Source organism: Leptonychotes weddellii, chromosome 16 (genome assembly GCF_054177405.1).
Source record: "Leptonychotes weddellii isolate Sample4059 chromosome 16, ASM5417740v2, whole genome shotgun sequence".
NCBI classification, from domain to species: Eukaryota; Metazoa; Chordata; class Mammalia; order Carnivora; family Phocidae; genus Leptonychotes; species Leptonychotes weddellii.
Window position 1 is genome coordinate 1,236,947 of NC_138384.1, and position 27,880 is coordinate 1,264,826.

General features: G+C 56.4%; 1 protein-coding gene across 3 annotated transcripts in view; it reads right to left on the minus strand.

Moving 5' to 3' along the window:
* ZNF469 (zinc finger protein 469) overlaps nucleotides 1-27,880 on the minus strand; it is a 183,601-nt gene that overhangs the window by 38,505 nt on the left and 117,216 nt on the right. The window contains exon 1 of one of the 3 annotated variants that reach the window (XM_081806244.1): nucleotides 4,969-5,154. The exons of the other annotated variants lie outside the window; for them this stretch is intronic. The gene's annotated coding sequence lies outside the window, so the exon portion shown is untranslated. Of the gene's footprint in view, nucleotides 1-4,968; nucleotides 5,155-27,880 lie in introns of those variants that run through there. 3 annotated transcript variants of the gene reach the window in all.

Below are 27,880 nucleotides of genomic sequence, written 5' to 3' on the forward strand. Positions count from 1 at the left end.
TGGAAGTGCTCCAGGAGAAGATGGTGGGGGTGCTTGCACACCCGTGTGAACACACTACAAACCACGGAACCCTGCACTTATGCTCTGTGAATTCGGCTCAAACCTGGGAGGTCCCTGCCGAGTCGGGCTGATCTAGGACACGGGATGCCCACCAGCCTCTGCCGAGGGGGCAGTTCCTTCAGTACTGGGACCCGGTCCGGCTCCCTCGCCCCATCCAGCCAGGGTCTTGGCATCTCCGCGCTGACCACCCCCCATCCCCCGCCCCAGGGAAGCCCCCCTCCACCGTGTCCCCAGAGGGCAGCGCCCGGCCAGCCACATGCAGGGCTGGGAGGGGCAGCCCTGTTTACCCATGGCCACCTTGGCCCGGCAGTCCCGGAGGAATGTGGGGAAGGCAACGGTCACATCTGTACCCGGGCCGCCAGAAGCCTCAATGGCCGTTCATGAATGTGGATTTTGTTTGGCTTGTTTGGCTGGGACGCGGGCCCTGTGAGCAGCCCTGAGTCAGGACAGAGGCTGTGAGCAGGCGGCCAGGGATGGAATGTCCCCGTCCTGCCCTGGCTCCAGCCCGCCTATCGGGAGAGGCCGAGCAGCGAGGAGGGGGCTACCGTCGTGGGCGCCCACCTGTCCACTCACGCCCTCACTCACGTGCATGCAGCCTCCATCCCTGGCTGGCCACGGTCTCTGGGGTCCAGGCGTGCCTGGAAGGGCGTCACAGCCAGAGAGTGGGACCTGACCGAGGGCTCTGAGGGCCCCCCAAGCCCACGTTGCTTTCCCTCAAGGGTCTTGTCCACCCTCACCTGGAGTGGAGAGCGTCCATGGGGGACGGAGGAGGGGCTTGCGTCGAGCACTGGGTGACGGGGAGAATAGGCGGGCAGGGGCCTGGGACCACCATTTCAGGATTGGGAAGCAAACCCCAGAGCCCCCTAGACAAGGCCTGCCTCCCCACCTCCATCTTCAGGCTCTGCCCACAGTCATGCCCGGAACTCAGATTTGGAACTCTCCTTCCCAAAGCCGGCTCTATTTAAACAAGGATGTAATTCTCAGAGAACACCTCGATCCCAACAGGAGCTGAGCTGAGTAATGAGCAGGAAACCTATGGTTTGACGCCGGGGTCACAGCCCCCAAACTCCTGCCAATGCAGTCGCTGACCTCACTTTCTGGTGGTTGGGAAGCAGGACCAGAAACCGCAGGGCAGCGCGAGGGGGCGGGGCCGGCAGGCTTTGATGAACATCTGAAGGCAGGAGCTCACGGTGCTAACCACGGCCGGCCCCAGCCCCCAGCAGCCCTAGGTGGGTCCCTACCTGGCCTGCCACCCTCCTTCCTAGCTCTCTCCAAAGTTGGCTTGACGCACCTGGACCAAGGGAGGGTCTACAAGAGTGACACTGACCCCGAATGATCCCGAGGGATCTCGGCGGCTTGACAGCCCCTGATAAGGTAGGAGGGGATCCCAGGTCAGAAGTGACAGATGTCTCAGTCTCTGGCCTCTGGGGGGGCAGCTTCCAGCGAGCACACATGACGTCTTGGGACCAGGACAGTGGTCCATGTACAGCACATATGTCTGAAGTGGGGCCACCACTCCTGCTTTGGGGACTTCTGGGCAGCTCCCTGGGTGGACAGAGCCCCACGTTGGGCTGGGGCCTGCGGAGCAGAGCATGGGCTGGTGGCCCCCATTCAGTGACCAGCCTCCTCAACGTACAGGCCCACTTTTCCTTCCACCCAGGGAGATGGTGGGACCAAAGCACAAGACTGCAATCAGTCCCCGAGGACAGTATCTGCCGCCCCGGCCACAGCTGCCAAGACAGATGGTGAGGATACGCTAGCAAGGGAGAGGCCGAAGACACGGCCCTTGGCACCCACAAGGCCGTCCGTCTCCATGCTCACCCCCTCCATCCTACGTTCTCCACCATGCCCAGGCTGGTCTCCAACATGAACTGAGCCGATTCTACCCGAGAATCCCGCGAGTCCCCCAGCGTGTGTGTGCGCAGTGTTGCTGTATCTGGCTCAACGGGGACGGGGCGCTGGATGGGTGTTGTCCGGTGGAGGGATGGGAATGCCCACACAACCAAAGGCGGGGTGCCGGAAGGGCTGAGGCCAGAGCAGACAGAGGGCAGTTCTGATGGGGTGGGGGACCACGTGCCACGGCAAGGAGGGGGCTGGCCGCTGGAGATGGGAGACAGGCCAGTGGGTGTGCAGGGCAGGAGGAGGAAGGGGAACAGCATCCCAAGAGAGGACCCTAAGGACTGTCACTGGGGAGGGGGATGGGGTGGGGTAGTGGCCGGCCTGGAGGGCAGGGCTCTAGCTTTAGCGCTGTCTGCAGTGGGTGGGACGGTGGGCTGCTCCCACCCTGCCAAGTCGCCACCCTCCTGCACACATCTCGAAAGACCCGAGGTGGAGGTGGGCCGGCCGGCTGGGGTGAGCCCCTCACTGGGGGAGAGGTCGCAAGGGCAGCCTCCAGCAGGACCCGGGCTGTGCGACCATGCCCTACAATGCCCTCCCTCCCTGGACTCGTGGCTGGTGCCATGCACCTTTCCTGGCCCTTTGTACCTGCAGAGCCCTTCCCACAGGCCCCGCGGGGTCTCCCCAGCTGCGCAGGCAGGAACCACAGCAGCTCATACCGCATTAGGCCTGTGGGGCAGGGACGCTGTACCTCAGCACCCCCCGGTTCTTGTGAGGAGAAATCAAGCTCAGGGACATTGGTGACTTGCCCACACAGCTCGTGGGCAGCTGCTTCCGCAGCCTGCCTGCTTCACCACTACACCACCTTCCCCAAACTCTGAGCCCCTCATTTTGGATGAGGAAGCAGACGGGTAACTGAATCTCAGGAACAGTCAAAGCCCGGAGGAAGGTGGGGGTGGGGCTTGGCTTGGAAGTCTCCGGGCTCTGGAGGAATCCACAGTGTGAACTGATGTCAAGAAGCACATGCGTCTTTGGCACCATCAATGGTGGCGAGGTTCCAGAATACAGGAGGTGGGAACAGGTCTCTGCTTCCAGGCCACCCTCGTGTTCTGTAAATGGGAAGCCGGGGAAGAGACCCACTGACTTTCTCCCAGGGAGAGAGGCAGGACGGTGCCTAACCTGGAATGTCAAGTCAGAAAAGGCGCAGGACCTGACAAGGTTAGGCTTCAAGGGGACATAATCCCTCTATTAACATTCTCCAAAGGCAACCGTGTGTAAGCGTTAGCCCGATGTGCCGTGCGCTGCTCAGGATGACAGGACCAGAGTCCACGGCCACCACAGGTAGGAGGCTTGTCCCTCAACCTACAACAGAGCCTTGTCCTAACCTTCAGCCTATTCCAGGGGTGGGACTGTGGGACAGGCTGCTGCGATAGGGAGTGAGGTCCCCATTGCTGCGGGTATTCAAGCAGAGTCAGTCACCTGGATGCAGGGTCTGGTGGAGAACGGAGCACTGATGAGGGAGTTGAAGAACCTCTGAGTTCTCTTTGACCCTGAATTCCCGGCACTTGCTGGCTTCCACACTGCCCCTGGATACAGCCACACCCTCTCCCACGCTCCCCAGGCCACGATGCTGTAGGGGCCGTGGGCTCCCCTCAAGGAGCCCAGCTTCCCTTTTGGCCTCAAACGCACTCCTGCCTCTCCCCACTCCCAGGTGAGGCTCTTGGCATGCTCTGCTCTGTGGTTCTGGAACCTGCCAGGCCGGGCACATGGCGCATGGGGGCATGCCCTCTTCCCTGGACACCTCATGGGTGGCCCTTCCAAACACCGTGACCCTGCCCCAGCTTCCCCTGGCCCCCCGGCTGACACTATCCTGGTATTTTACCTGTTTATCGTGTTTGTTATCAAGGAGGCAGGGGTCTTTGCTGGGCTGTGGGCTCCTAGGACAGTGTGGGGCACAGAGAGGACTCCATACACATTTGTTCAACCAACAGGCAGTCTTGGACTGGAGTCTGTGTGACGGAATGGAGAGAGGCCAGCAGCCCCTGCTGCTCACTAGCTGTGCAGCTTTGGCCTAGTCACTCAACCTCGCTGATCCTCAGTTTCTTCATCCACAATATGGGGTACCATCTATCTCATGATATGAGGTTTCCACACAGTAACACGTGGCACAGCCCCTACACCGTCCAGGGCGCTGCTCAAGCGCCGGTCTGGAAGGAGTTAATGGCCTCAGCCACCGCCAGGGTTGCAGGAGAAGCCCAGTCTGTCCCTGCGACCCGCTGCCTCCTTGGCCCAGGGTGCAGGGGCAGGGTCTGGGTGACCGCGGGAAGTCCCCGCGAGCCCGGCCGGCCTTCTCTTCCGGCCGCCGCCGCGCGGCGCCGCGTCCCCGCGGGTCCCTCCGGCCCGACTCCCTAGGCGCGCCCAGCCGGCCAGGGGCGCGGGCCGGGTGTGGGCGCCGCGTGGCCTCCCCGCAGGCGCGCAGCGGCGCGGAGCCCCCGGCCGCCCCAAAGACCCACCCTGGCCCGCGCGCTGCCTCCGCTGCCGCCTTGCCAACTCTCGCCCGGGCAAGTGCCCGGGGCCGCACGCCCGGGGGGAAGCGCGGAGGAGGCGGCCGGCCGGCCTCGGGGCGGGGGGGGGGCCCAGCTGTTCCGGTCCGCAATGAATGAGCCGGCCAGCGGCCGCGCGCGCCCCCGCCCCGGCCCTGCTCCCCGAAGGCCCGGCTTTCCGGAGGCCCGGCTCGGCGGCCCTGGCGGGCACGCAGCTACGCGTACTCGGGCTGCACTTTGCAAAGTGCTCCGCGGAGCTGGCCCGGGCTCTGCAAGCAGCGCTGGGCAGGGCGGAGGCCGGCCTCGAAGCGCCGCGGCCCCCGCCGAGCCCCCCGCGCGCCCTGGCGTTGGCGGCGCGGCGCGTCCCCGGCCCGCGAGCGGGGTCGGGGGCGCGGGGAGGGTCGTCCGGCCCTGCCGGGGCGCGCCGCCGAGGGCGCCCGGGACGTGGCGGGTCGCGGGCAGCCAGGTGACCCGCCGCGCAAGCCCCGGTCCCTGCGCCACTACCCAGGCGCCGCGCGGCCACACTCACCTCCCGCTCCGAGGGCCCCGCTCCTTTCGCCGCGCTGGCGGACACGATCGAGCTCCCGGCACGGCCGCGGCGGCCCCGGCGCTCTGGGCGCGGAGGGCAGTCCTCATCCCGACCGCAGGCCGCCCGGGCCGCGCAGACGGGCCGCCCGCCGGGCACCGAGCCGCCCCGCCGCCGCTGCGCCGCGCTCTGCCCCTGCGGGCGGGGTGGGGAGAGGAGGGGAGCAGCCTCCACCCGCTTCCCAGGTCGGGCCGCGCGCGCGGGGGCCAATCCTCGCGAACACGCTCCCGGCAGCAGCGGCGGCTGGGTGCTCCGGAGGGCCCTCCGCCCAGCCCTGGGCAGCGCGCACGGGTCGGCCCCCAGGCACAGCCGGCTTCAGTTACAAACTTCCACCCCCCCTGCCCCCCAGCTATTTTTAGCAAGGCTCTTCCTAGGTGTTTGTTTCAGGGGATGCACTCTAGTGATGGGGTCCCTGGTGGGAAAGGTATGGCGCCACCATATCAGTGCTCGTGCCCCCTGGCCAGCCCATCCCAAACTGGTAGCACTCTGCTGCTCGGATGCACGCGCTGGATTCAGCACTATTTTCAGATCTGTGGGCCTAAGTGTATCCATGTGGTTTTCAATAGCTCCTCCATCCCCACCCCCTCCGAGGTGCCAACACCCTTGTGCTTCTGCAGGGAGGATGGGTGGGGCATGCCACAACCCTCACCTGGCACCTGCCTGGAGAACTTCTGAGGTCCTCCAGGTTAGCACCTGGAGGGCAGCCTCGGAGGAGATGCTCCTGTCTGGAAGGTGGGAGTTGATGTTCCTTAAATCCTTAGTGCCTTTGCTCTGGGTGCCCTGGCCCAGCCTCAGGCCTGTCACAGACAGGCCCGGTGAATTCTGGAACACAGATGGCGGGGGGCTGGAACCAGGCGCGCCCCAGAGCGGGAGGGTCCCTGCATGTCATCCGTCCCATGGTTTCCTTCACAGATGAGGACATCAAGGTCCAGAGAAGGCAAGACATTTTCCCAAGGCCACACAGCTCAGGGCACGAGGCCCGTGTGGGTCCCTTCAAGGTCAGGGGGCAACCACTGAGAGCAGCACTCCTCTCTTCTCCACTTCAGACAACCCCTGGGCACGGATGCCCAAGCCTCTGAGAAGTGAAATTGTGTGTTGGGGGGGTGGGGGCAGGGCGGGTCTTCACTTTGTAGAAAGGCATCCCTTCAGAACTGGTCCTTTGAACAATGTCCCCTGAGAGCCTTGCAAGCATGCTTTAACTTACCCAAGTTCAAATTTCACACCCCCTTAGGAACACCTTTATCATGTAAAGCAAGGTATGGGTGACTCACAGGGCCTTTGGCCCAGAGTCCTGCACACGGGCTGGGAAGGGGGCGAATGGCCTGCTCCCCGCCCCACCCGAGGCATTATGGTCTGCATCAGCCCGTGGGGCTCTGAGCTCTCCACCTACAATTTATGATAAGCTTAATACACTGCGTATCAAAGTCAATTTTCCCGTGGCTTTTCGTTACAGCATCGGAAGGAGGTTCCAGAAATCCCTGCTGGTGGACTTGAGACGTTGAATTGAACAAGGGGTAAGGGATCCAGAGGCCCCCGCTGCCCGGTCCTGCTTGGCACTCAGAAAGCCCAAGCCTCAGCTCACATTTCCGGGGCATCATTCTGGGCCTCCGGGTCCTGGGATCTCCTTCTCCATGGAAATCGGCACAGGAAGGGGCTAAGAACCCCCTTCAATTTAATCGGCATTTCAATCAAGTTGGTTTCCTAAAGTTTCTAGCGTGGGGGTCCCCTGGCTCAGACCAAGTTCCCAGATGGTATTTGCTTCCCTAGCCTTCCCACTGGGCCTCTTCTTGTTTCTAAGGAAGTCCACGGTTTCAGAACCGTGTGCATGTGTGTCTGTGTGTATGTGTGTCCAGCCTCTGGTGCACCCGAACACCCCTTGGTGGGAGGGCCGGCAGAGGCCTCAGTGCCACGCCCACGGCCACCCTCAGAAGAGCGGCTGGCTCTGCCCCCCTGGGCCAGGCGCTGAGTGCATGAGCCTGACAGCCCTAGGAGGTGGGCTTTGCACTTCCCATCTCCCAAGGCTATTCTGAATACGCCTCTCCTGCCTCAGGGCCAGTCCGACAGAGCTGGGGGCTTAGCCCTCCGGCTGGCGACCACAACAGCCCCTGAGCTCCTGCTCCAAGCCTCTAGGCCCACCTGCTTAGTAGAATCCAGCAATTCTCAGTTGGTGTGACTGTGCCCCGCCCCCCCCACCCCGGGGTACATTTGGCAATGTCTGGAGACATTTTTGGCTGTCACAACCATGGAGGCTGCAATGGCATGTACCAGGCGGAGACCAGAGAGACTGCTAGATCTCCTACAATGCACAGGACGGCCTCATGACAAAGAATTATCTGGCCCCAAATGTCAGTAATAGGCAGGGGCGGTGGTCTCGTGGGGGTGGACCCCAGCAGTCCCCAGGCCTACGGCAGACAGCACCTTCCCCTCCTCCCCATTCCCAAAGCCTGACAATAAGCTTCGTCCACCCCTTGCGGGAGGACCTGCTCCCTGGGAGACACGTGCACGGGGTGCCGTGGAGGTGGCATGGGTGGGCGGGATCCTGCCCAGGGGAGTGCCTGCTCCTTTGCTCTGGGAAGTAACAGAGCTGGAAACGGGCCCCTGTACCAAATCTCGCTCTCCACCAGCACCCCAGCAGGGGTGCTGACTCAACTTGCCCAAAGTCACAGCTCTCCCTCCCCAGCCAATCCCCCTTGCCGCCTGGGGCCCGCCACCCACCACTAGCTGCTCTCAAGGGGGCAGAGGCTCCCCGGGCCCCTGCGCGTGCCGGGAAAGCCAGTCAGTGCTCCTGAGTCATCCCCTTAACTTTTGCCTGATGTCAAAATGAAACCACGTCCTCAAAGCCAGAGCAGGGGTGGGAGGAGTGAGAAGCATCCGGCAGATTCCAGGGCCATAGTGTCACATGGTGCTCCAGCTTGACTCTGACAGCACCTTGGCATTGAACACCCATCCGTCCAGATGGCCTCACACCTTGAAATCCACGTCCTGCCCCCGCACTGCGTGTGGGTCCACACCAGACCTAGTGGGACGCCTGAGGCCAAGACCCGTGTCCCTGGGAGACCGGACCTCTGACCTGGGATGTGGCATATGGTGGATGTTTACACCCTCCTGGAGTTTTCGTGGCAAGTTTGACCTGCGGTCTTGCGGGCTCCCTCAGGCTCCTTAGCCCCATTTGCCAGACAGGGAAACTGAGGCTGGAGGAGGCAGGGAATCCATCCTGAGGACCCAGGGGTCAGTGGCACAGCCCATTCTGGGCCCTGGACAGCTGTTCCTGTGCCTGCTGACTCCTCACTGAGCCCAGGTCAAGGGTATGGCCTTGAGGGGCTGCAGGGCCCCTGACCCCGGGGTCCCTGCTTCCGCCTCACAGAGGCTGCTCCCTGGGTGTCTTGGCTGATGGATGGGGGGTGTGGGGGGGGGGCTTGTCACATTGAGCCGCCCTTCAGCACAGCTGTCAGCAAATAGGGAAGCACATGGGACCCGAGACCTTTCCAGGAACGAGAGACCCGGCCCCTCCAGAGCTCGTTATCTGTGCATCTGTCCCTGATGACTGAAAACTGGGCTCCAGGAACTCGTGTCAGGAACACAAGCAACGTTGGCAGAACTCACCAAGTAGCCCGACGACTCGGAGGGCCTGGCCTCTGACCCCCACTCCCTGCTAGCTGTGTGTCCTTGGGTAAGTCAGCAACCTCTCTGGGTTTCTGCTCCCCCACCCAGGAGTTGGCAGGAGTGATAGCCACTGCTCAGGGAGAATCGAGAAGCCAGGAGGGCAGTGCTGGCCTCCCAGGCACGATGAGGCAGCCCCCACTCCTTCTGATGGTGGCTGGGGGTCCCTGGGGGGTATCAGGGAAGCTGGACACGAGAGCAGGGTCCAAGGGAGGAGGGGCGAGCGACCCTATGATGCCAGGGCATGTCCTACGGCAGACGCTGTCCAGCCCTGACACCCCCCCTATACCCCCCAGCCCCCGGGTCTAGGACCTCAGAAAAAACCCTACAGGGTCCAGAGTGCAGAAAGGAACAGACACATGGAAATGAAAAAATTGTTGCCTACCGAAGGCACAGCATCAGCTCCCACGTGGCCACACATAAGACCCTGTGCATTTTCAGGGGTCTGTGGCCATGGGGGTGGCAGATGGGAGGGGAGGGAGGGAGGAGGCGGGAGGGAGGGAGCGAGGCTGGGTGAGTGGCGGCGGGTGGGGCCAGAGCCCAGAGAACCCTTCCAAGGAGACATTCCAGACTGACGGTGGCGCATGACTCAGATCCTAGCCGATGCTTTCTGTCCTTGTCTTCCTTTCTTCCAAATGGCCCCATTTGTGAGCAAAAAGGGAGACAGAAGGGCGCCCTTCCTGCGGAGGGTCTCCCCCTGCCCCCCGCCACGTGCCACCAACATCTACCCGCTTTCCCACATGTGGGCCAGCCAAGGCCATGGGATCCAAGGGCTGGCAGAGGGTCTGGGCATGCAGAACTTCCTAGAGCCCACAGCCCACCTCATCCCCCTTTCTGGGATCAGCTCCTCTGCCTCCAGGAAGCCCTCCCTGCCCTCAACACTGGCTCAGGACGCCCGTGTTTCCTGAGCTCCTCCCAGCAGGGCCACGGGGCAGCTGGTGGCCCGGGTCCAATCCCCAACTCTACCATCTGCCAGCCATGGGGCCTGAGCCTCAGTCTCCCCCTCTGGGCTTGTAACTCAGACTCATTCGTGAAAGTGCTAGGACCCACGGGCAGCGTTGCGCCTCCCGACACTCAGCACAGCATCCTGGACTCTGCCTCTTGCAGGCCTTCAATATGGGAATCCTTCTAATGAAAGGAAAACAGAGGCAGTGGGGGCTGGCCCGGCCGCGGGAACCCGAGCCAGAGCCTGGTGTATGAATGGGCCCTTTCATGGGGTGGCTGCAGAGTGAGGGCCCGGGGTGGAGAGATTCGTGAGCGGCCCAAGGAATGGCAGTGCCTGGGGCAGGCCCGGGGCAGGGAGGAGGAGGAGGACAGCGGCCTTCAGCTCCGGCCTTGGGGCCTCGGGGCCTCGGGGCTCAGCCTCCTCCCGCCCTGTGCCCCGGACGCCCCCGACACCGAGCCCGGCTGCAGGAAAGGAGCCAACTGTCCTGGTCCAAATGCCACTGTCCTTGTTTTTTTCCTATAATTATGTCTCCGAGGGATAACTACAAATTTACATTTTGCTCAGCTTGGTCATTTATTCGGAGCCCGTGAGGAAGGGCCCGCTGTAAAAGGCGCATTGATGTGTGTTTTCGTGTTGCTCGGGGTGACTGGCTGAGGCTGCGGACACAACCGGCCCTTGTAGCAGGCCCGGCTCAGCGAACGGCGTGCCCTCACCACCTGGGCCTGGGTCAACGCCTCCGCTCCACCCGCCGTGAATGACTTCAGTGTGCAGAGCTTTCTTTTTCCATACCTGGCCACTGAAACTTCCAACATTCTTCTAGAAAAAATGTGGCAAGGTTCCCTGGGATCATTTTCTCTCCAAATGGCTTATCCATCCCGCCCGGCCCCAAACTCAAGCCAGCTCTTCTTCCATGTAGCGACATTAAAGAAGCATGGCGCCTCTGTCCCTGCCACCTGCTGCACTGGCCTCACGGCCGGCGTCGTGGCGATGGGGGCGAGTGATCAGACGTCTGCGAGTCTCTGGCGGGGTGTCGGTAGGCCGACGGCCCCGGGATGTCCGGCCTGCAGAGGCGAGCGGGGGAGGGCCCCATCTGGGCGCAGAGCTGGCGGGTCTGGGTCGGAACCACTGAGCCCGGTCCCGCTCCGGACATCAGTAGATGTTCGGGCAGCCCTGGGTCTGAGCACAGGCTGTCCTTGATGCCCTCCCACCCCTGCCAGGCACCCCAGGCTGCAGCTGCCTCCCCCGGGGCGGGGCCGGAAAGAACACCTCCTCCAGGAGGACACCAATGCCAGGACAGGAGGCGACAACCATTGGTAGGTGGGCTGACCTCGAGTCCATGCGTGCGCCAATGTGTTTATCAGTGTGAGCATATTTGTGTGTGCGTGCCAGTGTGTTTATCAGCATGAGCGTGTGTCAGTGTGGGTGTACATCTGTGTTCACATGGTGTGAGAGTATGCGTGAGACTGCATGTATGTGCATGCACGCACGCACGAGTTTGTCAGTGTGTGCTCATGTATGTGTGTGCACACACGTGAGTGTATGTGTCAGGGTGTGCACATGTATGAGTGTGCACACATGTGAGTGTGTCAGCATGTGCACATGTGTGTCAGCATGTGCGCGCACACACGAGTGTCAGCGTGTGCTTATATATGTGAGTGCACACACATGTGTATGTGTCACCGTGTGCGCATGTATGTGTGCTCACATGTGTGTCGGCGTGTGCACGTGTGTCAGCATTGCGCATGTATGTGTGCACACACGAGTGTCAGCGTGTGCGCATATGAGTGTGCACACGTGTATGTGTCAACGTGTGCGCATGTATGTGTGCTCACACGTGAGTGTATCAGCATTGTGCATGCATGTGTGCGCACACGTGTCAGCGTTGCGCGTGTATGTGTGCACACACCTGTGTATGTATCAGCCTTGTGCATGTGTGTGTGCACACACACACGAGTGTGTCAGTGTGTGTGCATGTGTGTGCATGAGTGCACACACGTGAGTGTATGGGTCAGCGTGTGCGCATGCATGTGCGTGTGTGTTCACATCGACTCCTTCTGGGTTCGGGATTCATGAGCCAGAGGCAGGAGCTCCGTCCTGCTCACTGTGCACGCTCGATGCCCGCACCAGGGTTGGTCACAGAAGACTCCCATTTGTGGAGTAAGTGAATGAACAAGAGCTCGGGGATGGCCGGAGGGAATCCCATGGGCAATGATGAGGCTGAGGCCGGTGTGTCACCGCTGTTTCTCCAGGGTGCGGGCTTCAGCAGCTGCAGGACCCATGGCCCCTGGCGGCTTCAGCAGGTAAATGTTCAGCCCTCGGAGCCCCCCATGCTGTGCGGGGTTGGGGGCTTGTTTGAGACGCAGCATAGCGAGATCTGGGTTCACAGCCCCGCAGGCCTTGGCGAGGGGCCTTCCCGCCCTGTGCTTCAGTTTCCCAGTCCCTGTCCCTGGAGGCCTGTTGGGGTATTGACAGCCAGCACCACGCACTCAGAATCTAATGGATGCTAGCTCTTAGAACCACTATCCGTATGTTTCCTGGGTGACTTATTTTCTCCTTCACGTGTCCCCACACCTCGCGTTGGTCATGACTTATTCATCATCAGAATAGTCCTGAGACAGACAGCCTCTGCCCACCTCCAGCATGTGGCCCCATCCTTCCCACGACCTACACCAACTGCGTCTCCTGGCGGGGGCCCCACCTCCTGCCTCTGTCCCCCAGCAGGTGCTCAGACATGGGCAAGTGAGAGCGCAGGGTCCCTGCCCCATAGACCCCCTGTCACAACAGCCAGAGAAGAGCACTTTGTCTCGGGCATCGTCCCTAGCCCTTGCTGCGTGTTCAGCCCTCAGTCAGCCAGGGTGCAGGGGCCGCCTGGGGGGACATATAATCCCATGTGGGGCTAGACGATCTCCTGGATGATTGTTTAATTTTGTGAAGTTAGCAAGAACACAGACACGCACCTACAAAATCTCTATACTTTCCTAAAGGAAACCACACTCGTCCCATTACGCCCCATCCCCTCCAGGGGCAGCGGCAGGAGGAACATTGAAGGACGGAACTGTCACTCAGACCCCGCTCCATCCCGGCACTCAGGGCAGACAATACCCATCAAGCAGGGTGCTCCCACCTCCCAGTCTTCACCGTGCTCCCGGGCGGCCCTTCCACAGACGGGAGTGGGCACCTGATGCCTGGTCACACCGGGGCCGTGGCCACACCCAGCCAGGGCGCTGGGAAGGACTGTAAGCAGCCTCCGGTGAACTCGGGGATGTCGAGCTCCACATGGCTGCCCGCGCCCACGGAGCTGGTGTTATAGCGCACACGGGGTCTGGGCGAGGGCGGACAGTACTCTTGGCACCCTGGGCTGTCTGGGCTCTTGCTGTCAGCTGTTTACTTAGAGCAGAGACAATATTTATGTCCCATGTATGCAGGCTCCGGAACACGGAGGTGCTTTTCCACTGCCAGGCCCGTGCGCAAGAGCTCGCCTCCAGGCCACGGACACGGCTGCTGAGACCCAGCAGTGCTGAGCCCGGTCACGCACGGAACTGCAAGCGTGGGTTAGTGTCAGAAACAGAACTGTGTCCTTCCCACTGCAGAAATGTCCATGAGCACCACGGGTGGTCCTTCTAGAACACGGACTTTGTCACGTCATGCTCTGTCATCAGCCCCCGTGGGTTCCTAGTACCCACAGGATGACCTACACACGCAGGTGGAGACTCAAGGCCTTTCCCCACCAGGCCCCGAGCTACCTTCGCGGTCCAGGGCCTGTTCTTCCTCCTTGGCGTCTCTGCCTTCCCCGCCTCGACTCCGGCCTCGCTGAGCTGCTCCACGTCACCCTAAACGCCCCTCAGTCCCCCACGCCTCGCTAACCCTGCACTGGTTTCTCCCTCCTGCCCACCTCGCCAGCCTAGCACACTCCTATTCATCCTCCAAGACGCACTCAGAAGCCACCTCCTCGATGAGGCTGTCATGGAGATGCTAAGGGAGTGGCACACATACATCCCACTGTCTCCTGCACCTGTCTCCTGTCTGTGTGGCTGTCTCCTGTGCTAGACCTGGGACGCCGGGTCCTCCTCATTTTCATATGCCGCACACCTCAGATGGTGCCCGACCCCATGCAGTGCTCCCTGCACTGCTGACGGCCTAAATCTGTCCTTCCGACCCTCACCACATGCGCTTCTCTTGGACACTTGAGGCCCTTTCTCTCTTTTGAGCCTGCTCCAGATGCCCCCGCCTCCAGGGAGCATTCTGGGCTTAAGACTGGTATGACTACACGACACAGGCAGTTTTCAGCAGCTGAGAATGTGGGGGCCAGAAAGACTCTTGCGGGGGGAGTCTGGTCCAGATCTTTCATTCTACAGATGAAGAAACTGAGGCCCAGGGAGGGAGAGACAGCTTGGCACACAACTACAGTCAGACCAGCTCCCGGGGGGGCTTCACATTTTATGTTGATGCCAAGGAGACAAGAAGGCCCTCTGTGTGGGCTCCCCACCCACCCCGGGCAGGGAGAGTACCTCCAGCTCATCCTGCTGATGAGTTTGACCACCAGCCCCACCCCATCTTGCTCTGCTCCCTTCCGAGGTATCTGCTTCATTTTACTTCCCCCCAATCCTGTGACACATTCCCACTGTCACAGGGAGACACCCCACATGCTGTACACCAGTGAGCCCCTGCATCTCTGGCAAGGTGTGACTGTGAGCAGCGGGGGAGGCTGCCCTGTGCTTGCTAGTTGCACAACTTTGGGAAACTCATTTCTTGTCTGAGCTCCAGGTCATTCCTGTGACAACTGGAGGTAATATATAGAAACTAACTCACACAGTTGTCACGATGATTCAATAGAAGGATGTGTGTAAAGTGCTTAAGAGAGTGACACAGAGCCAGTGGACTGCCACCATGTTATGTGATGAGAGTTATGGTGGTGAGGATGGTGAGGGTGATGATGAGGATGGTGAGGGTGATGATGAGGATGGTGAGGGTGATGATGAAGATGGTGATGATGGTGGTGATGATGATGGTGTTGATGGTGGTGAGGATGGTGATGGTGAGGATGGTGGTGATGGTGGTGATGATGATGGTGTTGATGGTGGTGGGGATGATGGTTATGAGGGTGATGATGGTGATGGTGAGGATGGTGGTGATGGTGGTGATGGTGATGGTGTTGATGGTGGTGAGGATGATGGTGTTGACGGTGGTGAGGATGGTGATGGTGAGGATGGTGGTGATGGTGGTGTTGGTGGTAATGATGATGGTGTTGGTGGTGGTGGGGATGATGGTTATGAGGGTGATGGTGAGGATGGTGATGATGGTGGTGATGCTGATGGTGGTGGTGATGGTGGAAGGTGATGATAATGATGGTGATGGTTAGGATGGTGATAATGGTGGTGCTGATATTTTTACTACTCCCAAATTCTCTCCTTCAAAGAATGCTCCTATTTCCGCCTTCCTTGCTTACAACAGAACTTCACAGGGGTGCTAAGTTCTGGCTGGTGGCAGGTATGGGTGTGTGCATGAGGGCAGAGAGCTCAACAGCAGGAACACACTGGGCCCCCATGTTCTGAGTGACATTGGCTCCGTTGCTTCCCCTCCTGGGATCTGGCTTCCCCAGCTGTGAAATCACGGGATTGAACTAGTAATACCTATAGGGTTCTTCTGGGGCTAAGGTTTTCTAAATATCGCCTTTTTTATAACAACAAGTGGTTTTTCAAGAGTCCTCATCCCTCCTTCAGACATTTGTATTTTTTGCCTTTGCTTCAAACAAAGCCTATCCTGGTCATGCCTTCACCCAGACACCTAGCTACAAATCGGCATTTGACATGTGCAGAGACACATACATACAAGGCTACTTCTCTGTGCGTGTGCATGCACACCCAGCAGACTCCTGACATCCCACTGTACCTATACTGATGCCTCCAAGAACCCCAAAATAAGCATAGCAAATGCATCAACTTCACCTAGAGTAAGCAGTCCAGCTCCAGAGTGGGTGCTGGGCGGCTGGCGGGGCTCACTCATAGTTAAACAACCTAGAAAAGTGGGAACCAGGAGCTCCAAATCCCACAAGCCAAGCCTGCTCCAAGGGTGAGGGTGAATCCATGTGGGCCATGATGCAGCTTCCCAACAAGGAATGAGAAGATGTGGATTTGCACTCTGCCTCCAGTGGTGTGACCGGAGACTGAGCCAACCACCCCAGCCCTTGGAGCTTGGGCTTCCCCATCTGGCATGTGGGGACGGTCAGTCCTGCCTGGCCTCTCTCGCAAGGTTATTAGGAGGGGCATACTTCTGAATGTGTGCCAAGCCCTTTGAACGGCCAAGTCCCGTGTGTGAGGCTGATTGCACATGCATGTGGCTGCGTGTGGATTTCAGGATAAATGAGTGTCTCTAATCCTGGACCTTCTGCCTCGGGCATGTTAGGGTTGAATGGGATATGACGTTGCCCGGTGCGTGCACATAGGAAGAGCTTCGTGAATTCTCCTTCCTCTTCCTCATCCCCGCCTCCTCCTTCTCATTATTGTTATTGCTATTCTACACAGAGCAAAGAACATAGTTTTCTTAAAAGGTAGAAGGGGGCCGGTGATGTCTTCAAATGGACATAAGCAGCTTCCAGCTCACTCTGGAGCAGGTGCTCTAGAACATTCTCTAGGTGGGGGGGGAGGGGAGGGGGGAGAGAATAAGCCCCACCCAGTGCTGCTCTACAGGCAGGTGCTGGGGGAGAGGGCTGGGAGCCTGGTGTGGCTTCCCCCAAGGGACGTTTGTCTCGCCCCGGCCTGTCTTCCTGCAGCTGATGCCCTGAGTACGCTGGCCCTCTGAAGGGCTATGTCAGCCGGAATGAGCGGAGGATCCGGGTGCCCGAGAACATGCAGTCACAAGGGTCACAGGGCCTCCCAGAGTAGGACACAGGGGGCATTATGCTGACCTGGGCCCAGTCCCAAGTGATGGCATTTTTTTTTTTTTTTTGAAGCAGGGACTAGATATTTGGATGGCACACACGTACATGATTGGAGTGGCCCTAGGAGCCAAGCCTGCGGCTTTTTGGCTGGGCTGGTCTGTACCCGGGAGGCCACACAGACAGGCCTCGAGTGCTGAGTGCCCTGCAGACCAGCTTGCAGAATGGACATGTCTCCAGCTGTGGTTGCAGGTCATCGGATTTGGAGGGAAGTGAACTCCCAGGGGGCTGAGGTCAGGGGAGGGGCTGGATCTGCAGCACCTTGAGTCTTGGTTCTGAGGCTGCTTAGCTGTGGGACCCTGGGCGAACCACTCCATCTCCAGAGAAAAAGGAATGAGCAGAGTACAGGAGGACTTGGGGTTCCGGGGGGGTCCTGTGGAACCAACAATCTAGCCTTGGTGACCTGGGGCACACTTTGAACTCCCTGGACCTAGTCTCCTCCTCAGGGTGACCTGGGTGACTATTGCCACCTCTCAGGGAGGGCTGAGGACATGTGGGACAAGGCAGGGGAGGGCTATGCACAGAGCCTTGGCTCTGCAGACACCTGGGGACACTGTTCCCAGTGCTGGGATGCAGCCAAGAAGGGGAAAGGTCATCCCAGTCCTCACATGCTGTTCTCCCCAGTGTCCACTCCCTTCTCTCCTGGAGGGGGGTGGAGACCCGGGAGGGGTGTGGTCACCCGAGAGCTGGGGTCTCGTGTCTCCTCTCTGAGTCCTGCCCAGCCCCAACAGAGCAGCTCCCAAGAGATCTGTCATCTTTTTCCGTCCACTAGGAGAGAAGCACCGTGTCATGGGTCGAGTTGTATCCCCTATACGACATGGTCAAGCCTACCCCCCGTAACTGTGGATGTGGCCCTATTTGGAAATTGGGTCTTTGCAGATGTGATCAGGTTAAATGAGGTCACACTGGACTAGGATGGGCCCTGATCTGGTGACCGGGGTCCTTCTAGAAGAGGGCTTAGGACGGAGACTCAGGGAAAAAGGCCACATGACATGGAGGCAGAGACTGGAGCCCAGACTGGGGCCCTCAGAGGCTGGGGGAGGAGGAAGGACTCTCCCCAGAGCCTTCGGAGGGAGCGCAGCCCTGTGACACCTTAATTTTGGGCTTCTGGCCTCCAGACTGGGAGACGATACATTTCTGTTCTTCCCGACCCACCCAATCTGTGGTTCTTTGTTCAGGCCGCGCTGGGAGACTGAGGTGCCCAGGGGTGAGAACGGGTGGGCGACGGCAGCGGCGCACGCTGGCCAGCAGCGCCCATCGAGATGAGACGTCGTAGGACATAAGACGATACGCTCTGCTCAGCAAATTGCCAAGGATGCTCAAGGCGGGCCAGGATGTGGGACACGGAGAACTCACACCCTGCTATTTTCTGGGACATTCTTCCATTTCGTGAATTCGTCCCAAGATCCCCACCGCGCTCGGCGGTATCAGAGGTGGGAGCAGTGTGGGTGAGCGGCCCCAGGACCAGCGCTTTAGCTGGATATGCGGGAGCCCAGAGCGCCAGGGGACCGCCCTGCTGCCGTCCCAGGAGCTCGCTGGGTAAGCTCGCAAGGGTAAAAGCCAGTTACAAGAGGCATCGGCTCTCCTGTGACGGTAACGAAAAGAAATGCACACTCCTGGGGACGGGGTGCCTGCCAGACAGTGAGCAGCAGGGTCTCTGGGCCCTTAAATCAAGGGTAATTTGGAAATTTCTCGGTTTGGGTTTGGCTGTAGTTTCCAAACTTTGCATGAAGAATGGGTATTACTTTTGAAACAGGGAAACGATGTGATTACAAGCAGCGGCTTTAGCCCAACCAGCACCTGGGCAGGTGAGGAGGAGGGGCCCCGGGACAGGATGGAGCAGGCAGCGTGGCTTCCGCGGGCGGGCGCGGTGGGAGCAGGTCGTTGTGACTGGCCTGAGCTTCCAGAAGTGGGGGCCGAGGCTGAGCTTCACTGGGCCTCCCACGACTGGTGTCTGCCCAGCCCCGTGACAGCCTGCTCTGTCATCTGAGATGGGGTGGTGGGGCAGCGTCGCCCTGTGGAATCGTCGCGAGAACATCCACATGCTTCGGGAGAGCAATGTGAGTGCAAGCGGTGGCATTAGCTTTCCAGCAGCAGACGAAGGGCAGGGCTCAGAGAGGCCAAGGGAATTGTCCAAGGTCACACAGCGATGGGCAGGGACTGTCAGTAAACCCTGCTGCGTCCGATTTCCATTTCCACGTTCTTGCCGCACGGCTCACTGCCTCTCGCGGCCCCCGGCCTGCTGGGCAGCCCCCGCTGGAGACCCTGGGCCAGCACCACGCTGATCAGAGAACCACCCGAGCAGACTCAGTTCAGCCTGCCTGCTGAGGAATGCAGAGGAACCCAGGGAAGAAACAACAGGCCTTGGTCCAAAGGAGTGGATTTGCACGTCATTTGCTTGTCCCTTGTACACCAGGCAGGGATGTGATCCCTTGATGCGTGGGGGCAGGGCATGGCTGGGCAGGTGGGCTCTGGTGTGATTCAGCCAGGGAGGGACGCTTGAGGTCAGCTGACGTGTGTGTGGGATGCATGTCACAGGCTGTGTGTGTGCTCCCGGGTCCTCGCCACCAGCCTGGAGCCAGCCAGGATGGGGTCCTCTTGGTGGAAGTGCCACCAAGGCTCAGAAGGCTGGATGACTTGTCTGTGGGAACCTTGCTTCAGGAGAGACGCCTGTACTGGGCATCCGACCTACCTGGGGGAAGGGCTCATTCCTAGGTGGCAGCTGGAGGTCAGCCTGAAGCCGGGCCACCCCTCACCGTCCCCCAAGGAGGAGAATGGAGATGACCAGCCCTCTGATTCCAGAAGCAGTGCAAGGGCCATGCTTCCCCTGGCTGCCCGCCCCCCCCACCTTGATGACTGACCTCCGTCTTCTGAGAAGGCAAGCCCCGAGGGCATCCCAAGGCCTGCAGAGAGAAACAACAGAGCTGCCCTGCCTTCTGTCTGAGGTGGGGGCAGGGGCCATGTCCAGTCTCCAGAAGAGCCCTCTGCAGCCTCCCACGCGTGGTCTCTGGTCTCCTCCTCACGCCCCTCTCCTGGGTTCCATCGAGGCTGTGACTGGCTCTGTCCAGAAAGGCCCAGGACCTTGATGCCAAATCCCGTGGCTGGGGCAGAAGCAGGGCGAGCTGAGCAGGTTTGTTTGTGTTTGATATAAGTGCTGGATTGTTCTCTCTGCCCTCCTCAGCTATTATGCGGAGGCAAGTCCTAAAATAATATTGCATTTCCTCTCTCATAATTTGGAGGGAGGATGCTCATCTGGAATTGAGCTGGATGGGGGTGCTTTCATGTGTGGGCACCGGGGACTTGCGCTCATCCCGTTCCCCAAGTCCGCCGGTGTGGGGGCTGCTCTGGGAGAGGGCTGCTTTTGTTCTTAATAAATAAGTCTTTGGGAAAGCTGGTTTCTTCATCAGATTGTTCAGCGTTCTGGATGGAGCCCTGAGCCCCGGACCCCAGAGACCAGAGCCAGTGACTGGCTGGTGACCAAGTGCGAGTCTGGCTCATGAAGGCGCCCCTGGGAGATGGCGGTGCCTGGCGCATAGTGGGTGGTCAGCACACACTCAGGATCGATTCCAGCACAAAGAGCACTCACACAGCGCTCTCTTCTCTGGCCACAGGTTGACTGCTTTGATTTCTAAATGCTATTCTCCTTTATCAGAGCGGCCAGGGTGCATGCTTCCTCTGAAGTCCTCAGAGCCCTTCTGTATTTGCTGTCCTGGCAGGTGTTCCAGTGCCCTGAGCATGAGGGGGGGAGGGGCAGAGGCCATTCTTCATGGGCTTCCTGGTGGAGATGAAGCAGAGGCTTCCATGCCACTTGGACCCTGTTCAAATCCCAGCTCCACCTCTCCTTCTGGGACCTTGGGCCTGGAGTCTCCTGTGCCTTGATTTCTTCACCTATAAAATGGACTCAAAATGCTGACTATCATGAGGAATGAGATGAGATGGCACAGGTCCCAACATCTCACTACACGATGCTACTCGTATTCAAATGAAGAACATGGTATGTAGCTGGAGCTTAATATGCTAATTTCTTTCATTTACTCCATAGACATTTGCTGAGCACTGACTGTACATCAGGCCCTATGGTAGGCACCAACAGCACACAAAGAAGAAATGGATCTTGGCCTCAAGTGAAACAATATGATGGCGGTGATGGTGGTGGTGATGGTGGTGATGGTGGTGATGATGGTGGTGGTGATGGTGATGATGATGGTGATGGTGATGATGGTGGTGATGATGGTGATGATGGTGGTGATGACAGTGATGGTGATGATAATGGTGATGATGATGATGGTGGTGATGGTGATGGTGGTGATGATGGTGGTGATGATGGTGATGATGGTGGTGATGACAGTGATGGTGATGATAATGGTGATGATGATGATGGTGGTGATGGTGGTGATGGTGGTGATGATGGTGGTGATGATGATGGTGATGGTGATGATGGTGGTGATGACAGTGATGGTGATGATAATGGTGATGATGATGATGGTGGTGATGGTGGTGATGGTGGTGATAATGATGGTGGTGGTGATGATGATGGTGGTGGTGATGGTGGTGATGGTGATAGTGATGATGATAATGGTGATGATGATGGTGGTGATGATGGTGATGGTGGTGATGATGGTAATGGTGGTGATGGTGATGATGATGGTGGTGATGGTGTAATGATGATAGTGAATTGTACCTCTCCACACCAAGACACATCTACCTGGAACTTGTAACTGTGACCTTATTTTGAAAAGGGTCTTTGCAGATATAATCAAGCAGGATCTCCAGCTGTGATAACTCTGATTGTTTGTTACAGCATCCACAGGACATTCATATACTGCCTGAGGTGGTAGTGATGATAATGAGTTGGGTTGTCTCGAGTGCAAACCATGTGCCAGGCTGTTGGGCTGTATATGTTGTCAAATTCTACTCCCTATAAGAATTCTGAGGGAGGCAGAATTATCCCTATCCCACAGATACAGCCGTCCAGGAACAGTGAGGAGGAATCAGCTGCCCACAATGACTATATGGATATGGAGGAACTGGAATCTGAACCCAGCAGCCCAACTCCATTCTCCTTGTGATGGTGTGTGTGGTGGTGCCCCCTCTGCTGTGAAAGTTAAATGGAACCCTCATTTCCCCTCACTTGCCCTGAACACAGCTCTTATTTGTCAAGAATTAGAAGGGTGGTGGAGGACATTAACAACCAAGCTCAGCCCTAAAGTCAAACCAGATTCTTGGTGTTGATGGCTCATGGCCACGGCCCTCTGGTGGCAAGCAACACAAAACCTAGCCCAAATGGACCAAAGCTAGAAAGGGAATGTTTGGCTCATGTAATAGGAAAGCCCACTGGCAGTCCTGGCCTCTTGCTGGCTGCTTCCTCCCCTGGTGGTAGCGAGACAGGCACCACAATGCCAGCATCAAGCCCTCCTGGTTCTGGCCCAGTGGCAATGGGTGTCTGATCCTCCTCCAACAGCCCTAGAGTACATAGTCACTGCCTGCAAGTGGGTCACATGCCAATCATGGTGGCCAGGGGGACTGATGCTCTGATTAGATGGGCTGAACTGTAGGCCCACCCCTGGAGGTCAGGACCATTCTGACCTCTGGAAGATAAATAGAGCAACATAAGCCAAAAAAGAAGGGAGGCTGGATGCTGAGGGTTAAAAACTCAACAAATATCCAATACATAGGCATGGTTTCCACTCTGCAGATAAGAAAATAGAAGTCTGGAGATCTGCCCAAGATTACTCAGCTAACACTCTGCAGGGTGGGGGCCTGAGTCAGAGATCCCCAAACAGTGCTATTTCAATGTCTCCAAAAACAATTGGAACATGAAATTTAAGGATCAATGCCATTTGTGGGGTGCCTTGGTGGCTCAGTCGGTTCAGCATCTGCCTTCGGCTCAGGTCATGATCCCAGGGTCCTGGGATGGAGCCCTGCATCAGGCTCCCTGCTCTGCGGGAAGCCTGCTTCTCCCTCTCCCTCTGCCTGCCACTCTGCCTGCTTGTGCTCTCTCTCTCTCTGTCAAATAAATAAATAAATAAATAAAAGTAAAAAAAAAGAATCAATGCCATTTGAAACATCACAAAACATCAAGTACCTAGGAATAAACTAATGAAATATATGTAAGACCTTTACACGGAAAACTGCATAACACCACTGGGAGAACTTAAATAACCAAATAAGTGTTGGGATATACCATGTCCATGGATTGGGAGACTCACTTGCATAAAGATGTCAATTCTTTCCAAAGTAATCTATGGATTAAATGCAATTCCAATCAAAATCCTAGCAGGTTTCTTGAAATCAACAAGCTGATTCTAAGATTTACGTGGAAATGTAAAGGAACAAATATAATGGAATGTAGAGTTTCTAAAACAGGTCACTCACAACGTCCAGGGTACAATCCAAAATTACTTGACACATGAAAAACATGACACTTTCTCAAGAGAGAAGACAACCAACAGAGGCCAACCCTGATGTGGTCCAGGTGTCGGAATCAGAAGACGAGGATTTCCACGGAGCTATTTCACTATGCTCAAGAACATTAAAGGTATTATGTTTGTAATAAGTGAAAGAACAAAAGATCTCAAAAGAGAAATAAAAACTATAAAAAGGAAGTAGTTTTTCCTCCTCCAACAGCCCTAGAGTACATAGTCACTGCCTACAAGTGGGTCACATGCCAATCATGCCAACCTAAAGAAAGCTTCCAAGAATTCTACACGACCACCCCTATACCTCCACCTGCTCCTGCTCCTACAATGAAATATTTCAAATTAGATAGTTTCTATTGGTTTATGTTTAAGTTCACTGATTTTTTAGTGATTCTAGAACTAAAAATTCTAGAACTAAAAAAATACAATGTGTGAAATATTCTAGGACTAAGAATTATAGAACTAAAAAAAATACAATGTGTGAAATAAAAAAAATTCACTAGATTTTCACAGTGAATCCACAGAAGAATGGATATGACAGACAGAAAAATCAGTGAACTTAAACATAAACCAATAGAAACTATTTAATTTGAAAGCAGAGAGCAAAGATTGAAATTCAAATTAATGGAGCCTCAGGGATCTACAAGACAGTATCAAAAGGTCTACCATGTGTGCAATTGGAGTCACGGAGGAGAGGAAGGTAAGAATGGGGCAAGGAAAGTATTTGGACCAACAACAGCTGAAAATTTCCCCACTTTGGTCAAGGACATAGGCTTATAGATTTAGGAAACTCACTGGACCCCAAGCAAGAGGAATACAATGAAATGTACACTTAGGTATATCATAGTCAAACTTCTGAAAACCAAAGATACAGGCAAAATCTTGAAAGCAACCAAAAGCAAATGGCACCCCAAATCTAGGGAATAATGATCCCAAATGACACGGAATTCTCATTAAGCGCAACAAAATCTAGAAGACAGTAGAACGTCTTTAAAGTGCTACAATGAAAATAAAAAACTGTCAACCCCAAACTTTATATCCAGCAAAAATACCCTTCAAGAATGAAGATGAAGTAAAGACATTTCAGTATGGAATGCATCAGCAGCTGACCTGTGTTAGGAGAAATATTAATAAAGTTCTTGAGACTGAAGGGAAATAGGTGGCAATTCAGATTTCTGGAAGGAAGAGAAGGCATCAGGAATGGTGGACGTGTGGGTGGACTGTTGTGAGGGTGGGAGCACAGCTCTCCCCAGAGTTCTGTAATCCTATGCGGATCCTTAAATTTACACAATTCCATTGGTAATCTTACCAGGAGTTTCATTGTTGTTAGAGATTGACAAAATGATTCTAAAACTGATTTGAGAATGCAAAGAACCAGAATATCCAAAGCAACATTGAAAAATAAGAGCAAAACTGAGCAGTCAATCCTAGGTAAATTCAAGACTTGTCATCCTAAAGCAACAGAAGCCAGGCAGCAGGGTCCCCACGTAGCAGGTGGACAGAACAGAACCCACACATCAGGGACAGACCCACACTGATGTGGTTATTTCATTTTTAATGAACAGTACTGCATAACAGGATGTCTACACCCCAAATCAATCCAAGATAGACTGCAGGCCTGAAGGTAAAGGCTAAAACTGTAACGCTTTAAAAATAAAACTTAGATGAGGGTCTTCACAACTTGGGGGACTGATGAACGTTTCCTAGGACATAAAAAGCAATACAATAAACGAAAAATATTTATAAGTTAGGTTTCAACAAAATTAAAAACAAAAGCCATCATTAGGAAAATGAAGAGGCAAGCTGCAGACTGAGAGAAAATATTTGCAAAACATGTATCTGATGAAGGACTAGTATCCAGGATACATAAAGAGCTTGAACAAAAGCTTTTAAAAATGGGCAAACAGTTGGAACAGATCCTCACAGAAGAAGATATACTCACGGCTAGGACGCACATGGGAAGGGGCCCACATCCATCGCCAACAGGTAAATGAAAATCACTCTGATTCACTTCTCCAGTCTTTTCCACCAGAGAGGAGTTTTGCTTGTTAGATCTCTGTGTAAGTGGAACCCTGCAGGACGTTGTCTCCGTGGATGGCCCGCGGGCATGAGGGCACCGTCTGGGGCTCCGTATCTTGACAGGTTTTGGCTTATGTTCATTGGAACGCACTAAATGGCAGCCCTAAGATCTGTGCATTGCATTGTGTGTTGAGTTTGCAGGAAGAGGGAAGAGCCATAAACAAAAGCTGGCCTCTAGGGAATGATGCACGAGTGAAATGTCTTGGGCAATGTACACCCATCTCTGCACCTTATTTCAAAATGCATCAAAAAAATAAGATGGGTCGATGGATTTATAGAGGCAGAGATGTAGAAAGAAGCAAGTGTGCTCAGTGTTAATTGTAGGAGCAGGTGGAGGTATAGGGGTGGTCCTGTAGAATTCTTGGGAGCTTTCTTTAGGTTTGAATATTTTCATAATCAAATGTTGGGGGAAGAAAAGAAGAAACAATGTAAGCCACAGAGGTAGACAACATATTTGCAAAGCTTTTTCCAACAAAGAGGTGGTATCCAGAGAGTGTTTTTAAATACCTCTAAAATCAGGGGCGCCTGGGTGAGTCGTTAAGCATCTACCTTCGGCTCAGGTCATGATCCCAGGGTCCTGGGATCGAGCCCCTCATTGGGCTCCCTACTCCGCAGGAAGCCTGCTTCTCCCTCTCCCACTCCCCCTGCTTGTGTTCCCTCTCTCACTGTGTCTCTCTCTGTCAAATGAATAAATAAAATATTTAAAAAAAAAAACCCTCTAAAATCAGTAAGAAAAAGACAACCGCATCAGAGAGGATGAGGCGAGGGTGAGCAGACGTTTCTCGAGAGATCCTGGTGGCCCACAAGTTCCAAGGACCGCCATTGTCCTTAGTCAACAGTGGGGTGTCAATGACAACACACTATGTCCCTTCACACACAAATCAGAATGACAAAGAAAAAGCAATGAAGCAAAGCACAAGGATGGGTGGTACCAAATGCTGGCTGGGGACAGAGCCATGGGAATGTGCGGGCTTGGTGGGTAGAAATGTGGCTCGCTGCAAATGCTCCGAGCGTGTGCTCGGCGGCACGTAAGTAGGCTGAGCATAAGCCCACCCAACGACCCGCAGTTCTGCCTCCTGGGCAGTCCTGCCGATGTGGGTGTGCCCGCGAGCACCACAGACACGTTCAAGAACGTTCATGGCAGGGGAAGTCATAAGGGCCCGAAACTGGAAACAACCCAAATCCCCACCCATGGCAGAATGGGTAATAAAACGTGGTACCTTCAGACAATTGGATATGATATACCCCAAGATGTGGCTCAGTCTCACATACTGCTGGTTTAAAAAAAAGCCAGACACAAAGGACCACATTCTGAATGATCTCATGGATATAAAATTCAAATCTTGAGTCTGACCCCTGGTGATGGAGGGCAGATGGTGGGTCCTAGTGGGTATCTCTGGGGAGTGTCCTGGCTGGGAGGATTCGGGGGTGCTGGAATGTCTGGATCTTGGTAACTGTCACATGGATGGGTGGGTTCACTTTGTACACATTCGGGGTGTGCGGTTTTCTGTGTATAAGTGATTCTACGGTATCCGTAATGTGCTCCCTTCATGGTACACTGCCTGAGATGGCCCTGGGAGGCCAGCAGGAAGGCCAGCCTCGCTCTGGTGTGCGGACCATCCAGCTGGTGGAGTCCTGCAGGTCAGAGGTCTGAGTCCCCAGGCCGGGTCTGTTTACTTAGCCGGGCCTCCTTACAACACCGCTTCCGTTCTTCCTGGGCTGACATCAGGCACGGCAGGGCAGGCACCAGGGCTGGGGGCAGCATGGAGCCCAGCCTGCAAGGAGCCTGCCCTAGGTGTCCGAGCATGTACGTGCAATCTCCTCCTTCCCTCCCTGTCTTCAGTTCCCTCCGGGCAAAGTCTGCTGCTCCGGGGGTGATGAAGGCTACAGGGTGGGGAGCAGCTTCTTGTTTCCACCCATCTGCTCCCACAGACTCTGGTCTTCACCACCCGCTCCCTCCTGCCTTCCTGTCTACACCTCTCGGCCGGAGTCGCTCACTTAATAACTAACACAGTTTGGGAAACATTTAAAGCACATTGCACATTTTTTTCATTGCACAAGCAACAAAAGGATTAATTGAATCATGATCTCCCATAAATGTAGATGGGAAATAAAATAACTCCACACAGCCTCAAAATAGACTTGGCGTGCTTTTAAGCTGAGTTGTAGCTAACTCAAACCAAATACGCCTGCTTCGTTACCTTCTCAGCTACTGCCCCTAAGCCCAGAGCCACCCCGTGCACACCTCAGAGCTCGGGGCTGGAAGAGTCCTCGGGCCAACCTCCATGTCCTTGCTGCTGCCACTGAGGCCCTGGGACAGGATGGGGCTCCTGAGCACAGGGCTGGGCTGAGACTAACCAGGGCTCAGGGACTGTCCCCTGCAGGTGGGGGAGGAGCTGTGCTCCCCCCTGTGCAGGCTGCGGTGGCTGCAGTCCTGTCTCCGGTCGCTTTGAAAGCTCCTTACACCATCTGGTCCTCACAGCCTCTGATAGGACTGCACAGTCCCATCTCTGTCACACCCCAGAAGGAGCACAGGGCTGTCCCCCAGTAGCCCCGCATGGCCCTGGGGACATGCCCAGCCTTCCCCACCGACCACCTGCTGGGACAGGACAGCGTGGGGAGCACTCATCCACCCAGGAGCAGCCCAGCCCAAGGCTTCTAGGGGCTCTGCAGGGAAGGCTGGGTGCCCACCATGCACGGAAGATACCAAGAACAAGCACAATTCCACCATTTCACATCGGAGCAAACTGAACTTCTGGAAGGCTCTCTGGTACCTGCCCAAGCTTGCACAGCTATTAGCAAGATAGTGGGATTCAG